Raw genomic sequence first — 17,774 nt, forward strand, 5'->3', positions numbered from 1 at the left:
ATATATATATATATATATATATATATATATATATATATACACACACATTACTATTTGAAAGGGATTGTGTGCTCTGTGGGGGAATTCTTCCGGATGTGGCTGTGTTGGTGAAGTGTGAAAACTGGCTCTGTAGGGTATTTTTAACATTGTTGGTAAGGTACGTACCCATGATCAGGACTCGCTGCCTCCTGGACGTGGCAGGTGTTGATTTTCGGGGCCACAAGTCTCCTCTGCAGGAGACCGCAGTGGCTCGTGCCCACAATCTGGGCTCGGGCAGTCGCGGTCTCTTCTGTTCTCCCGGCGTTTTGGACTCACCGTTTTGGATGCAGTTGAAACATGCTGCGTCCTAAACGCTGTGAACACTGATCGTGGGCACGCTGTGACATCACTGTGTGCATTAGGAAGACCATGATAATTATAAGCTGTTAATGTGGAGACCTTGCTAATCATTGTGATGGTGCGGTGTCACTTGTGGAGGGAATGTGCAAACACTGAGGACCCAATCTGTTCTAGACTAAAGGCCGCTTTACATGCTACGACATCGTTCAAGCGATCTCATTGGGGTTACGGAATTTGTGACGCACATCCGGCCGCTTTAGCGATGTCGTTGCGTGTGACACCTATCATCAATGCGATCGCAGCATTCAGGAGACAGGGATCTCCTACTTCTCCTTGGCAATCGGGCTCCTGTAATGCAATCGCAGGGTCCCGATCGCTGCCATTGTAACCCTTGATCGTCACCATGACGACAACGGGTTACTGAGGTACAGATCGCCTCACAGACCAGGGCACCTACATCATTGGAGTTCCCTGCAGCAAGGTCCCACAGTAAAGACCGCGAGGCCTAGGTGCAGGGAACCCCGGTATCGTCAAAAGGTGAACCAAGCTCAAGCCGGTGGATCTGCAAGAAATTCCGGTGAACTGACGGCATGCACTCGATTCATCTTGCGACATCACCGGAGTTCCCTTCAGAAGAAAGGTCCTGCAGTAAAGACCGCGAGATGAGGAAATGACTGCAGGAAACCCCAGTGATGTAAAAAAAGCACATAAAAACGCACAAAAAAGCAACGTGTGCAAACAGGACATAGAATAGAGCAGTAAATAAGGCGAGTGACGTGAAGCAGAATGATCAGGATGGGAAGGGGACAAACAGTTGTAGCAGTAAATATTGGAGCAGTTTACAGATAAGAAGGGGAATTTCTATTGTCCTCTGATTGAGTTTGGGGTTCGTACCAGATACCTAGTATCTAGTGTAGTGATGGGCAGTCCGGCTCTTTTTGGTGATCCGGTTCCCATGGCTCCGCTCACCAAAAAGAACCGGCTCATTCGGATCGTTCTTAGCTCCCTATTAAATATGTGTTCACCCCAGGTGAACACATATTTAAGATTATAGTAACGCCGATGAAACCCCACCCACTTACAAGGGACCAATTAGATTGTTGAGTGGGCGGGGTTTTGCCGCAGGTGGGTGGGGTTTCAGCGCCGAAAAGAGCCGTTTAGAGATTTTAGTTGCTCTCACTGGGGATCTGTCTCCTGTCAGTCACAGCAGGGAGCCGGATCTTTGTGTCGGATCGTTCGCGACTGACACATCACTAATCTAGTGCTGAACTCAGAACATAGACTTCTAAAAGGATGTATGTGTTACTGTTCAGGTTCAATTGCCAAAAAATAGCTTGTTGAAAGGCTGCAGCGCAACAAATCAGCCACCTTTTCATTTTCCGAATCCATCACAGCCCAGCCAAGTATTGGCATGGCTATGATTAACTGGCACACTACATGACCCTGATTGTATAAAGGCCGGATCACGGGCTGCACCGCCATTCTGAGAATTTCTGCGCGATGTGGGAGCCAGGGAGGGTGAGTACAATGTTGTTGTTTTTTGTATTAAACAGAACGGAGTCATATTTACAAAGATGGGGACATATATACCAGGAGAGGGACAGTATATACCATAATGTGCCCAGTAAGGGGACAGTATATACCAGGAGGGCCCGAAGAGGGGGACAGTATACACAAGGAGGGGGACAGTAGATACCAGGAGGGGGACAGTATACACAAGGAGGGGCCCAGTATGGGGACCAATATACCAGGATGGTGACATATATACCAGGATGGGGACATATATATTAAGATGGAGGACATATATACCAGAATGGGGGACATTTTTTACCAGAATAGAGTTATATATATATACACCAGGATGTGGGCTAGAATGGGGAATATATGTACTAGGATGGGAGACATAAATATCAGGATAGGGACATATATCAGGATGGGGGGCTTATATACCAGGATGGGGACATATACTGTACATCAGGATGGGGGGACATATATGCCAGGATGTTGGGCATATATACCAGGTGTTGGGGGTCATATTTACCAGGAAGGAGCCAAGGATAGGGGACACTAGAACAGAATGGGGGACGTTACTACATAATGGGGGGGACCTCGTATATCTTTATAGGACTTAGAATGCAAAATGTATGCTTAATGTATACATACATATACCTACATCTGACCAACATAAGGGGGAGGCGGGGACAAGGTCCAAATTTTGCACCAGGGCCCATCAAACTCCAGTTACACTGGGGCCCATCAAACTCTAGTTGCCCCATTGCCTAATGGAGGCTATTGCATACTGCCCTAATACAGCCTGGTGCAGATTGCCCTAATACAGCCTGGTGTATACTGCCCTAATACAGCCTGGTGCAGACTGCCCTAATACAGCCTTGTGCAGACTGCCCTAATACAGCCTGGTGCAGACTGCCCTAATACAGCCTGGTGTATACTGCCCTAATACAGCCTGGTGCAGACTGCTCTAATACAGCCTTGTGCAGACTGCCCTAATAAAGCCTGGTGTATACTGCCCTAATACAGCCTGGTGCAGACTGCCCTAATACAGCCCGGTGCAGACTGCCCTAATACAGCCTGGTGTATACTGCCCTAATACAGCCTGGTGCAGACTGCCCTAATACAGCCTGGTGCAGACTGCCCTAATACAGCCCGGTGCAGACTGCTCTAATACAGCCCGGTGCAGACTGCTCTAATACAGCCCGGTGCAGACTGCTCTAATACAGCCTGGTGCAGACTGCCCTAATACAGCCTGGTGTATACTGCCCTAATACAGCCCGGTGCAAACTGCCATAATACAGCCTGGTGTATACTGCCCTAATACAGCCTGGTGCAGACTGCCCTAATACAGCCCGGTGCAGACTGCCCTAATACAGCCTGGTGTATACTGCCCTAATACAGCCTGGTGCAGACTGCCCTAATACAGCCTGGTGCAGACTGCCCTAATACAGCCTGGTGCAGACTGCCCTAATACAGCCTGGTGCAGACTGCCCTAATACAGCCTGGTGCAGACTGCCCTAATACAGCCCGGTGCAAACTGCCATAATACAGCCTGGTGTATACTGCCCTAATACAGCCTGGTGCAGACTGCCCTAATACAGCCTGGTGTATACTGCCCTAATACAGCTTTCTGACAACTCTGCTAGTTGGGATGACATGGCCCATCCACCTGGCGTTGAAGCAGAGGTGAATGAGACCGAGGGCAACGATGCCCAACCACTTCTTGTGTTGGAGAATGAGTACATTGCAGGGCTAGTGCACACGGTCAGCGGACCACCGCAGGACACCTCAGAAGATGAGGGATAGTGATATGTCGATCGCGAACAATCAGACACAAAGATCCGGCTCCCTGCTGTGACTGATAGGAGCCGGCACCCCAGTGAGAGCCACTAAATTTTCTTAATGGCTCCCACTGGAAATAAAATATTGGTGTTTGGTGGGCGAAACCCTGCCCACCTGAACAAACCCCACTCACTCAGCAAGTTAATTGGCCTGTTGGGAGTGAGCGGGGTTTAGCCGCAGGTGGTCGTGGTTTCGGTGACATTAACACAAGCTTAAATATGTGTTCACCTGGGGTTTAATAGGGAACAATGAATGATCTGAAAGAGGCGGCTCTTTTTGGTGAGCGGAGCCATGGGAACTGGATCACCAAAAAGAGCCGGACTGCCTATCACTAATGAGGGGACACTGGTCTCTGCTGCTGCTTTCTATAGTGTGCAGACCAGCAAAGAGGGAAGGGGTGAGGAGTGGGTGGGACATGATGATGCGGGAGATGGGGGGAGGATGATGAGATCCTACACGACACACAGAGTCAATGCCTCCTGAGTGGCGTGCGCAGTTCGGAGGAAGAGGAGGTTCTCATGCTGACCCAGAGCACAACAAAAGAGGAAGCAAGGTGCAAAAGCCCAGTGAACAGCCCATAGCCAGTACGTCGGCTGCTACTGACCACCCTGCTGAGGAAATGAGCACACCAAAGCCAACGCAAAAGATCTCCCCGGCATGGCATTTCTTCCAGGAGTGTGCTGACGACAAGACACGGGTGGTCTGCACGCTGTGCAGTAAGGTCCTGAAGCGAGGCGTAAATGTTCTGAACCTGAGCACCACCTGCATGTCGAGGCATCTGAATGCAAAGCATGAGCTGCAGTGGAGTACACACCTAAAAAAACAGGAAAGATCTGAGGCTCCTCCTGCTCCATCTTCTGCTGCCATCTCAGAATCTTCCTCCTGCTCACAATCACCAAACCAACCTGGCTCCCCACAAGAAGAGGACGTGACCGCACCACCACCAGAAGCAGTGTCACCTACCAGCTGCACACCATCCCATGGAAGATCTCAGCTCTCCATCCCCCAAACCCTGAAGAGAAAGAGAAAGTACCCCCCTACCCACCCACGCGCCATGGTCCTGAATGACAGCATTTCACGATTCCTGGCCTTTGAAATGCTGCCATTCCAGCTGGTGGAGGCTGACAGTTTTAAACAACTGATGAGGGTAGCTGTCCCACAGTATGTTGTTCCCAGCCGCCACTACTTTTCCAGGCGGGCCATCCCTGCCCTGCACACACAGGTTGCAGACCACATCAGGGATGCACTGCGCAACGCCATCAGTGGCAAGGTCCACATAACCACCGATACATGGACTAGTAAGCACGGGCGGGGACATTTTGTCTCCCTAATCGTCCACTGGGTAAATGTAGTGGAGGCTGGGCCAGAGGTGGAAGGCGTTCTAGCACATGTCCTACCACCACCGAGGATTGCTGGACGTTTCTCTGTGCATGTTCCCTCCTCATCCGTCTCCACTTCCTCCACCGTCTCCTCATCCAGTCAGAGTAAGACCTGCACCACCAACTTCAGCACAGCCAGGGGGAAACGACAGCAGGCTGTTCTTAAACTCATTTGTTTGGGGGAAAAATCCCACACCGTGCAGGACCTGTGGACAGGGATCAAACAACAGATAGATGAGTGGCTGTTGCCGGTGAACCTCAAGCCCGGCCTAGTGATGTGCGATGACGGGCGAAATCTTGTATCAGCCCTGAGCCTAGGCAATATGACGCACATCCCTTGCCTGGGGCATGTGCTGAATCTGGTGGTGCAAAGCTTTCTTAAAAATTACCCACATATGTCAGAGCTGCTGCAGAAAGTGCGGGACGTCTGTGAGCACTTTCAGCGTTCTCACCCTGATGCTGCTCGCCTGTCTGCGTTGCAGCGTCATTTTGACCTTCCAGCTCACCGCCTCGTATGTGATGTACCAACAAGGTGGAACTCCACGTTGCATATGTTGGAGAGACTGTGCGAGCAGCAGCAGGCGATAGTGGAGTTTCAGCTTCAGCATCACCACTTCACTACCAAGGAGTGGGCCTCCATGCGGGACCTGTGTGCCGTGTTGCGCTGCTTTGAATACTCCAGCAACATGGCCAGTGCTGATGATGCCATCATCAGTGTTACTATCCCACTTGTATGCCTGCTTAAAAAAACACTCCAGGCGATGATCGATGAGGAGGTGGCACAGGAGGAAGAGGAACAGGAGGAAGAGGGACCATTCACACCATTATCAGGCCAGTCATCCACACATGGCTCGGAGGGTGGGTTTCTGTACCAGCAGTGGCCACAAGATACACAACTGTCCAGCCAGGGGACAGTTTGGGGGGAGGAGGAAGAGGAATCGTGTTCTCAACAGGATGACATTCAGAGTAGTTCAAAGGCATCACTGGAGCATGGCTGGGGGGATACAGAGGACACAGACAATATACATGTCACCGAGGACAACTTCTCGTTGCCTCTGGGCAGCCTGGCACACATGAGCCAATACATGCTGGTGTGCCTGCACAACGACCAGCGAGTTGCCAGGATTGTGACCAGTGCTGATTACTGGGTGGCCACCCTGCTGGATCCCCGCTACAAAGACAATGTGCCATCCTTACTTCCATCAGTGGAGCGGAATCAGAAAATGCGAGAGTTCAAACTCACTCTGGTAGAGTCACTACTGACGGCGTTCCCACCTGACAGCGAGGACTCAGGGAAAGAACAAGGCAAAGAAAGAGAAGGCAGTGGCCCAAACAGCTGGAGCACCGGTACCACTTCTGAAGGGAGGGTTAGCATGGCTGAAATGTGGAATACCTTCTTTAGCACGCCACAACATCCAAAACCTCCATCTGATTCAATCCGTATTAGCAGGAAGCAGCGTTTTAACAACATGGTGGAAGACTATGTGTCCACACATGTCCAAGTACCTAGTGATGGGTCTGCTCCATTTAACTTCTGGGTCTCCAAATTGGACACATGGCCCGAGCTTGCCCTTTATGCTTTGGAGGTGCTGGCCTGCCCTGCGGCAAGTGTACTGTCACAACGTGTGTTTAGCATAGCAGGGGGTGGGTGTAAAGACAAGCGTGTCCGCCTATCCGAGGACAACGTGGGCAAGCTAACATTCATTAAAATGAACCAGGCATGGATCACACAGGACTTGTCCGGACCTTTGGCTGACTAAAGAACCACACCAGCCACACCCAGCCATTGTTATACTCTATTTGACATTCCCTATGTTTTCGGACCTCCCCAAATAAATTTTTTAAAAAACAAACCCAGTTTTGGCTCCCTCCTCTATGCCTCTTCCACCTACACCGTATTGTCCGACTCCACCTCCTCTTCCACTTGGCCCTCTGCCTCCTGGATCTAGACAATATTTTTTTTTATTCTGTTATTTTAAAAGGGTTCTGTGGGGGAACTCTTGCAATTGTGGCTGTTTGGGTGAACTCTGAAAACTGGCTATGTAGGTACATTTTTAACATTGTTACTCTTGTTACTCTGTGGGGGAACTCTTCCAAGTCTCTCGGCAGACCGCCAGCTCGATCCTGAATCCAACTACAAACTTTTTAACTACAGCAGCTGTAGTGTATGCTACTGGAGCTGAAATTTTGGCTCTGTGGGGGAACTGTGAAAACAGGCTCTGTGGGGGCACTCTTAAAATTTGTTTTTTATTAATTTACTTTCTAGTTAACCACGATTGCACTGCTGACAGACCCCTTCTAAGTAAATTTCTCTAGCCAAATTTTTTTTTCAGGGTAATCTTCCCTGTTTTTCTTCCTTTTAGAGCACTCTAGCTCTAAAGGGGACTTTACACGCTACGACATCGCTAATGCGAACTCGTTGGGGTCACGGAATTGGTGACGCACATCCGGCCACATTAGTGATGTCTTTGCGTGTGACACCTATGAGCGATTTTACATCGTTGCAAAAACATGCAAAATCGCTCATCGGTGACATGGGGGTCCATTCTCGATTATCGTTACTGCAGCAGTAACGATGTTGTTCCTCATTCCTGCGGTAGCACACATTGCTCCGTGTGACGCCGCAGGAACGAGGAAGCTCTCCTTACCTGCCTCCCGGCCGCTATGCGGAAGGAAGGAGGTGGGCGGGATTTTCGTCCCGCTCATCTCTGCCCCTCCGCTTCTATTGGGCGGCGGTTCAGTGACGCAGCTGTGACGTCGCTGTGACGCTAACTGAACCGCCCCCTTAGAAAGGAGGCGGTTCGCCGGTCACAGCGACGTCGCCAGGCAGGTAAGTATGTGTGACATGTCTGGGCGATGTTGTGCAGCACAGGCAGCGATTTGCCCATGTCGCACAACAGATGGGGGCAGGTACCCACGCTAGCAATATCGGTACCGATATCGCAGCGTGTAAAGTAGCCTTTACTATGACCATTTTACATCTCTTTTACAGCACAGTGGTTTGGGTCCCCATTAACTTCTTTTGGGTTTGGGTCAAGTTCGAGGAAAGAACCAAACGTTTAAATAAAGTCCTGCCAAACCTGGCGAACCTGAACATCCACAGGTCCCTTTTACAGTACAGACGTTTAGGTCCCCATTGACTGATCTGGGATTCAGGATGGACTTCATCAACGTTTGCCACCACTTTTCATCGTGTGTTAGCAAGGAAGGAAATTTTCCGGCCTTGTTCAAACCAGGTCCCAAGATAGGAGGAATCTGTTTGATCAGTGATTAATAGGCTTCTTAAGGCCTTCTATGTCCATGTGGGGTAAGTCAACTGCCTTTGCCTCATCACTGTTATGCTGGTTTCACAAAACACAAACTAAAAATTTGGGTCGTGGTGTAGACTTTAGTTTGACTGTTCCAGAGAAATGTGTTTTTTTTTGAGGGTCGTAGTATTTAAGGTTGATCTGGAGTTCCACGGTTGGCAGAAATTTTCTTTTCTTGCTCTTTGCTCCGACCAATACTTCCCTCCCTGCTTCATAAAGTGGTCACCAGAAACTCTACTACTCAGGATCAACACAGGGAAAACTCAGCGAGGAGAAAAGGGATTACCTCAGTTAAGGAATGTGCTCCTCAGACCATCTGGGGGCATCACAACCCCGACCAGACCTCAACCAGAGGACTAAAATAATAATAATAATAATAATCTTTATTTCTATAGTGCCAACATATTCCGCAGCGCTTTACAATTCAGGAGGATCATATACAAACAAGTAACAGTTATAGAAATACAATATTTAGAGGAAAAAAAACGAAAAAACACAACCCTGCTCGTGAGAGCTTACAATCTACAATGAGATGGGGGGGAGAGGCAAGGTTCAAGTGTTTATTTACAATGACAATCCAGCCATCTCACGGAAATGGGGGATAGATAATGGTTTCCTGGACCAGTGGGCCAGAGCCTTGAGATGCCTTTGGGTGCCATGGAGTTTGACGTGGAGTTATGTTGTGAGAAGTTGTAGAGGGACTATGTGAATCGAATCTGATTAGGGAGTGTGATAGGCCGCCCTAAAAAGATGCGTCTTTAGGGTGCGTCTGAAGCTGAGTAAGTTATGATTTGTCCTAGCTTCTTGGGGAAGAGCGTTCCAGAGGGTTGGTGCAGCTCGGGAGAAGTCTTGGATCTTGGAGTGGGAGGTTCGAATTAGTGTGGATGTTAGTCGAAAGTCGCTTGCAGAGCGTAGAGAACGGGTGGGGTGATAGACAGAGAGGAGGGTAGAGATGTAGGGGGGCGCCGCACTGTGGAGAGCTTTGTGGGTGAGAACAAGCAGTTTGAATTGGATCCTGTGATATATGGGCAGCCAGTGCAATGACTGGCACAGAGCAGAGGCATCCGAGTAGCGGTTAGCCAGATAGGTGACCCTGGCTGCTGCATTAAGGATGGACTGTAGAGGAGAGAGTCTAGTTAGAGGGAGACCAATTAATAGAGAGTTACAGTAGTCAAGGTGAGAGTGGATCAGGGCCACGGTGAGGGTTTTTGTCGCTCTCACCCTCCTTATTTATGAACTGCTCCAATATTTAGTCCTCTTCCCATCCTGATTTTTCTTCTTCACGTCACTTTATTTATTGCAATATACTGATAGTTCTGCTTCACGTCACTCGTCTTATTTATTGCTGTATTCTATGTCAAGTTGTGCATAAATAGGTGACTCTTCAGATTTTGTGTTATGCTGAGCCTGGTGAGGAGACCTGAGGGTCTCGAAAGCTGCTATTATTACCATCTTTTCAGTTAGCCACTAAATGATATCAACCACGGAGGACTCAAATTTTATTGCATTTTTTCTATCTACTGCTTAACACAGTACAAAGATATATTTTACCTGTATAGAAGGAACAAGATCCTCACAATCGCTGCATCAACTTGAGCCCTTCATATAAAACAAAGGTAATAAATAAATAAATCTTTATTTTTATATAGCACTTTACATACATCAGGAACACTGTTCCCATTGGGGCTCACAATCTGTATTCCCTATCTGTATGTCTTTGGAGTGTGGGAGGAAACCAGAGAAACCCACGCAAACACGGGGAGAACATACAAACTCCTTGCAGATGGTGTCCTTGGTGGGATGACTCCTACTAATCACACACGCGGTCACACATGGACGGGTGATACCTCACATTGCTCACGTATGTAGCCGCTGATTACTCATTTCGGGGTGTGGATTGTAACCCGGCAGCCGTCACATTTTAATTGCCAGAATAGTCGTTTATCTGGATTGGGCAATCGGCCTTTATTTTTTAGGCTGTGTGATTCGTCCCATGGATGTCAGAGATCACCGTGGTCATGTGATTGGTCCCTTCATACTTGAGTTATATGGGCCATTGGGCATCCTACCCTTGGCTTGAAAAGACAGAGAACATGTTCACCCAGATCACCAAGGGCCTCCAGTAAAGGCCGCTTTACACGCTGCGATGTCGCTAGCGAGATCGCTAGCGTGCGTACCCGCCCCCATCGGTTGCACGTCACGGGCAAATCGCTGCCCGTGGCGCACAACATCGCTCGGAGCCATCACATGTACTTACCTGCCTAGCGACGTCACTGTGACCGGCAAACCGCCTCCATTCTAAGGGGGCAGTTCGTTCGGCGTCACAGCGACATCACTAAGTAGCCGCCAATAGAAGCGGAGGGGCGGAGATGAGCGGGACGTAACATCCTGCCCACCTTCTTCCTTCCTCATTGCCGGCGGCCGCAGGTAAGGTGAGGTTCCTCGTTCCTGCGGTGTCACACATAGCGATGTGTGCTGCCGCAGGAATGATGAACCACATCGTACCTATAGCGGCAACGATATTGGGGAACTGGACAGCATGTCAACGAGCAACGATAAGATGAGTATTTTTGCTCGTTAGCGGTCGCTCGTACGTGTCACACGCAACGACGTCGCTAACAAGGCCGAATGAGCATCACAAATTCCGTGACCCCAACGACATCGCTTTAGCGATGTCGCTGCGTGTAAAGCGGCCTTAAGGCTGGGATCAGATGGGCTTTGTAACGCTCGTGGTTGGTGTAGAGACAGCGAGCGGGATTAGTGGACTCACTGAACCACAAGGGGAACCTGGGCTTTCCCTTTAGTGGGAGGAGCTTAAGTAAGCATTTACTGCAGGTGGACGCCAGGTACCACACCCAGGGCAGTGCCCGGGATCACAGCAGCTGTCCCCCGAACAGGTATGGACACTGGTATGGACACAGGTATAGGCAGATACAGTCTCCAGTGCAAGGCCACTACAGCTGGGATGGCTGAGGCAGGCAGGACAATGTGTATTGACAGGAATGGTGGGCATGGTAGGGACAGACTGGGATGGGAAGGCGGAAACAGGTACAGGAACAGCTAACTGGTACGGGGCAGGAGCACGGGACCTGATAACTAATTAGACATACAGGACACTGACTAACTGAAGGTGTTGCTCAGGTACCTCCTCTAATGGGAGGGTTCCTTAAATATATAGTGCCTCTAAGCCATAGGTTGAGAGGCATTTCCTGGAAATAGCGCGTTGCCTCTTTAACGGATGTTGTGGAACATTACATTTTGGATTACATCAGAAGTTCCTGGATTTATTTTGAAGTAATAAATTGGTGAAAAAGGGAGCCTGGGGAAGTCTTTATTCAAATAAACGTTTTTTCCCCCCTATGTCTGTGTGTTTTAACTCTACACTTACCGGGTTACTAATGGAGGCGCCTCTCCATTACTAACCCCTGGTCTTGATTCCAGCTGTCAATTCTCAGCTGACATCAACCCCACAAGTTTTACCACGATTACCACCGCACCAGGGCAATTGGGAGCAGCTGTGTAAAGCACCAGAGTTGGCACATCTAATGTATGCGCCACTTCTGGAGCGGCTGCGGACTGCTATTTTTAGGCTTGGAAGAACCAAATAACCATGGGCCTTCCCAGCCTGAATATACCAGCCCCCAGCTAACTTGTTTACCTTGGCTGGTTATCAAAAATAGGGTGGAGCCCTAGTTAGTTTTTAAAATTATTTATTTATTTAAATAATTAAAAGAAAAAAATGGCTTGGAATCCCCTCTGTTTTTGATAACCAGCCAAGGTAAAGAAGACAGCTGAGGGTTGGCAGTTGCCCCCTTTTTGCTTCCTTTTGCAGCCCCCTAAGTCCTTACTACGACCATTTTACAGCACAGAAGTTCGGGTCTCCATTAATTTACATGGGGTTTGGGGTCCGGGGTCAAGTTCCTTTCTCGAATCGAATGGTTAACTAAAGTCCAGCTGAACCTGAACTTCCAGGGATCCGCTCATCCCTAATTTTGATCCGTAGTACTCACCTCACACTGATCAGATCTAATAGATGAATCTATAAAGCGGAAAATGTCCTGAAGTCTCTCACATCTCAGTTATGGAGACTACCTCAGAGTCACTGCTCTAGGTGTCCATAGTGACCAATCAGAGCTCAGCTTTCACTTTACCTCAGCAGCTTCAATGCTGAATGCTGCACTCTGGTTGCTATAAGCAACCAGGACGTTCTTACTTTGAGGCAATTGTCATAAATGAGTCCCCAGTTATTTCTGCACTGGTTGTTGACAGCTGTTGCTATAGTTACAGACTTTATAGAGCCTTATCATGTTGCCCCATCTTAGAGACTATATGGTTGCTGCCCCTTTAAGAGCGACTCTTAAGGGCGCTGTCACTTTCCTTAAGACCCTTTGGGCAAAAAACTGTGGTTTTGCATTCAGCACCCAGACACTTGTTTAATCCTTTATTGAATGTTTGTTTGTATATGAACCTCTGAAATGTAAAGCGCTGCGGAATATGTTGGCGCTATAGAAATAAAGATTATTAATATTATTAGATTAGTTAGACCTAATAATGGCTCCCAGGTTTAGCAAAGGGTTAAACTGCGGCTCCTTCCAGCAGAGTCGGGGGATCATAACTTTCTATTGGCGATGGGTGAACATGTGATTATTAAAAATGACCTTTGATTCATAGATCCAATCACGCAACCTTTGTGTTTTCCCGGCTCCGCTCCCCTACATTACATACTGGGAGCTTTCACTCATAGGATGGAAGATTGGAGGAGATCTGAGCCAGAGGAGAAAGAGTTAACACGATACCGAACTGCAACAAATCCAGGGAGTATAAGGGTTAATGGGGTGGTTAATCTGATCCAGAGCCGCGCAAGGGGTTAATGTTCTGAGGCTGAGCAGCTACAACTACCAGTACGATCTGTGGGGTGGTAGAAAGGGTTAATGCGCTGAGGCTGTGCAGCTGTAGGTCTAAAGTGCAAGGAAGGGTTAATGCTCAGAAATTTAGAAAACTTGTGCTGCTGGAAGGGTTAATGATGTGAGCTGCAGCTCTAGGGAGCAAGAGGGGTTAATGCTGTGAGTTGCAGCTCTGGGGTGAAGGAAGCGGTTAATGCTGTGACCTTCAGCTCTGGGGAGCAGGAGGGGTTAATGCTGTGTGCTCAGCTGTGGCGTGCAGGAGGGGTTAATGCTGTGAGCTGCAGCTCTGGGAGCATTAGGGGTTAATGCTATGAGCTGCAGCTCTGGGGAACAGGAGGGGTTAATGCTGTGAGCTCAGCTTTGAGGAGCAGGAGGAGTTAATGCTGTGAGCGGCAGCTCTGGGGAGCAGGAGGGGTTAATGCTGTGAGCTGCAGCTCTGGGGAGCAGGAGGGGTTAATGCTGTGAGCTGCAGCTCTTGGGAGCAGGGGGAGTTAATACTGTGAGCGGCAGCTCTGGGGAGCAGGAGGGGTTAATGCTGTGAGCTGCAGCTCTGGGGAGCAGAAGGGGTTAATGCTGTTAGCTGCAGCTCTGGGGAGCAGGAGGGGTTAATGCTGTGAGCGGCAGTTCTGGGGAGCAGGAGGGGTTAATGCTGTGAGCTGCAGCTCTGGGGAGCAGGAGGGGTTAATGCTGTGTGCTGCAGCTCTGGGGAGCAGGAGGGTTAATGCTGTGAGCTGCAGCTCTGGGGAGCAGGAGGGGTTAATGCTGTGAGCTGCAGCTCTGGGGAGCAGGAGGGGTTAATGCTGTGAGCGGCAGCTCTGGGGAGCAGGAGGGGTTAATGCTGTGAGCTCAGCTCTGGGGAGCAGGAGGGGTTAATGCTGTGAGCAGCAGCTCTGGGGAGCAGGAGGGGTTAATGCTGTGAGCGGCAGCTCTGGGGAGCAGGAGGGGTTAATGCTGTGAGCGGCAGCTCTGGGGAGCAGGAGGGGTTAATGCTGTGAGCTGCAGCTCTGGGGAGCAGGAGGGGTTAATGCTGTGAGCTCAGCTCTGGGGAGCAGGAGGGGTTAATGCTGTGAGCGGCAGCTCTGGGGAGCAGGAGGGGTTAATGCTGTGAGCTGCAGCTCTGGGGAGCAGGAGGGGTTAATGCTGTGAGCGGCAGCCTTGGGGAGCAGGAAGGGTTAATGCTGTGAGCGGCAGATCTGGGGTGCTGGAGGGGTTAATGCTGTGAGCGGCAGCTCTGGGGAACTGGAGGGGTTAATGCTGTGAGTGGCAGCTCTTGGGAGCAGGAGGGGTTAATGCTGTGAGCGGCAGCTCTGGGGAGCAGGAGGGGTTAATGCTGTGAGCTCAGCTCTGGAGAGCAGGAGGGGTTAATGCTGTGAGCTGCAGCTCTGGGGAGCAGGAGGGGTTAATGCTGTGAGCGGCAGCTCTGGGGAGCAGGAGGGGTTAATGTTGTGAGCGGCAGCTCTGGGGAGCAGGGGGGGTTAATGCTGTGAGCGGCAGCTCTGGGGAGCAGAAGTTAATGCTGTGAGCGGCAGCTCTGGAGTGCAGGAGGGGTTAATGCTGTGAGATGCAGCTCTGGAGTGCAGGAGGGGTTAATGCTGTGAGCGGCAGCTCTGGGGAGCAGGAGGGGTTAATGCTGTGAGCTCAGCTCTGGGGAGCAGGAGGGGTTAATACTGTGAGCTCAGCTCTGGGGAGCAGGAGGGGTTAATGCTGTGATCTCAGCTCTGGGGAGCAGGAGGGGTTAATGCTGTGAGCGGTAGCTCTGGTGTGCAGGAGGGGTTAATGCTGTGATCTCAGTTCTGGGGAGCAGGATGGGTTAATGCTGTGAGCGGTAGCTCTGGTGTGCAGGAGGGGTTAATGCTGTGAGCTCAGCTCTGGGTAGCAGGAGAGGTTAATGCTGTGAGCGACAGCTCTGAGGTGCAGCAGGGGTTAATGCTGTGAGCTGCAGCTCTTGGGTGTAGAAGGGGTTAATGCTGTGAGCTGCAGCTCTGGGGAGCAGGAGAGGTTAATGCCGTGAGCGGCAGCTTTGAGGTGCAGGAGGGGTTAATGCTGTGAGCTGCAGCTCTGGGGTGCACAAGGGGTTAATGCCGTGAGCTGAAGATCTGGGACAGAGAAGGGGTTAATGCTGTGAGCTTCATCTCTGAGGAGAAAGAGGGGTTAATGCTGTGAGTTGCAGCTCTGGGGTGCAGGAAGGGGTTAATGCTGTAAGCTGCAGCTCTGGGGTGCAGGAGGGGTTAACGCTGAGAGCTTCAGCTCTGGGGTGCACAAGGGGTTAATGCCGTGAGCTGAAGATCTGGGGAATAGAAGGGGTTAATGCTGTGAGCTTCAGCTCTGAGGAGAAAGAGGGGTTAATGCTGTGAGTTGCAGCTCTGGGGTGCAGGAAGGGGTTAATGCTGTGATCTCAGCTCTGGGGAGCAGGAGGGGTTAATGCTGTGAGCGGTAGCTCTGGTGTGCAGGAGGGGTTAATGCTGTGATCTCAGTTCTGGGGAGCAGGATGGGTTAATGCTGTGAGCGGTAGCTCTGGTGTGCAGGAGGGGTTAATGCTGTGAGCTCAGCTCTGGGTAGCAGGAGAGGTTAATGCTGTGAGCGACAGCTCTGAGGTGCAGCAGGGGTTAATGCTGTGAGCTGCAGCTCTTGGGTGTAGAAGGGGTTAATGCTGTGAGCTGCAGCTCTGGGGAGCAGGAGGGGTTAATGCTGTGAGCTGCAGCTCTGGGGTGCACAAGGGGTTAATGCCGTGAGCTGAAGATCTGGGACAGAGAAGGGGTTAATGCTGTGAGCTTCATCTCTGAGGAGAAAGAGGGGTTAATGCTGTGAGTTGCAGCTCTGGGGTGCAGGAAGGGGTTAATGCTGTAAGCTGCAGCTCTGGGGTGCAGGAGGGGTTAACGCTGAGAGCTTCAGCTCTGGGGTGCACAAGGGGTTAATGCCGTGAGCTGAAGATCTGGGGAATAGAAGGGGTTAATGCTGTGAGCTTCAGCTCTGAGGAGAAAGAGGGGTTAATGCTGTGAGTTGCAGCTCTGGGGTGCAGGAAGGGGTTAATGCTGTAAGCTGCAGCTCTGGGGTGCAGGAGGGGTTAATGCTGAGAGCTTCAGCTCTGGGGTGCACAAGGGGTTAATGCCGTGAGCTGAAGATCTGGGGAATAGAAGGGGTTAATGCTGTGAGCTTCAGCTCTGAGGAGAAAGAGGGGTTAATGCTGTGAGTTGCAGCTCTGGGGTGCAGGAAGGGGTTAATGCTGTAAGCTGCAGCTCTGGGGTGCAGGAGGGGTTAATGCTGTGAGCGGCAGCTCTGGGGAGCAGAAGGGGTTAATGCTGTTAGCTGCAGCTCTGGGGAACAGGAGGGGTTAATGCTGTGAGCTGCAGCTCTGGGGAGCAGGAGGGGTTAATGCTGTGAGCGGCAGCTCTGGGGAGCAGGAGGGGTTAATGCTGTAAGCGGCAGCTCTGGGGAGCAGGAGGGGTTAATGCTGTGAGCGGCAGCTCTGGGGAGCAGGAGGGGTTAATGCTGTGAGCTGCAGCTCTGGGGAGCAGGAGGGGTTAATGCTGTGAGCTCAGCTCTGGGGAGCAGGAGGGGTTAATGCTGTGAGCGGCAGCTCTGTGGAGCAGGAGGGGTTAATGCTGTGAGCTGCAGCTCTGGGGAGCAGGAGGGGTTAATGCTGTGAGCGGCAGCCTTGGGGAGCAGGAAGGGTTAATGCTGTGAGCGGCAGATCTGGGGTGCTGGAGGGGTTAATGCTGTGAGTGGCAGCTCTTGGGAGCAGGAGGGGTTAATGCTGTGAGCGGCAGCTCTGGGGAGCAGGAGGGGTTAATACTGTGAGCTCAGCTCTGGAGAGCAGGAGGGGTTAATGCTGTGAGCTGCAGCTCTGGGGAGCAGGAGGGGTTAATGCTGTGAGCTGCAGCTCTGGGGAGCAGGAGGGGTTAATGTTGTGAGCGGCAGCTCTGGGGAGCAGGGGGGGTTAATGCTGTGAGCGGCAGCTCTGGGGAGCAGGAGAAGTTAATGCTGTGAGCGGCAGCTCTGGAGTGCAGGAGGGGTTAATGCTGTGAGCTGCAGCTCTGGAGTGCAGGAGGGGTTAATGCTGTGAGCTGCAGCTCTGGGGAGCAGGAGGGGTTAATGCTGCGAGCTCAGCTCTGGGGAGCAGGAGGGGTTAATACTGTGAGCTCAGCTCTGGGGAGCAGGAGGGGTTAATGCTGTGATCTCAGCTCTGGGGAGCAGGAGGGGTTAATGCTGTGAGCGGTAGCTCTGGTGTGCAGGAGGGGTTAATGCTGTGATCTCAGCTCTGGGGAGCAGGAGGGGTTAATGCTGTGAGCGGTAGCTCTGGTGTGCAGGAGGGGTTAATGCTGTGAGCTCAGCTCTGGGGAGCAGGAGAGGTTAATGCTGTGAGCGACAGCTCTGAGGTGCAGCAGGGGTTAATGCTGTGAGCTGCAGCTCTTGGGTGTAGGAGGGGTTAATACTGTGAGCTGCAGCTCTGGGGAGCAGGAGAGGTTAATGCCGTGAGCGGCAGCTTTGAG

The 17,774-nt window shown here is 51.0% G+C and overlaps 1 pseudogene; it reads right to left on the bottom strand.

Moving 5' to 3' along the window:
• Window positions 1–10,444, bottom strand: part of LOC142251728 (large ribosomal subunit protein uL1-like) — a 44,904-nt pseudogene extending 34,460 nt beyond the window's left edge.
• Between the last annotated feature and the right edge of the window lie 7,330 nt (window positions 10,445–17,774).

Source organism: Anomaloglossus baeobatrachus, chromosome 9 (assembly GCF_048569485.1).
Source record: "Anomaloglossus baeobatrachus isolate aAnoBae1 chromosome 9, aAnoBae1.hap1, whole genome shotgun sequence".
NCBI lineage: Eukaryota > Metazoa > Chordata > Amphibia > Anura > Aromobatidae > Anomaloglossus > Anomaloglossus baeobatrachus.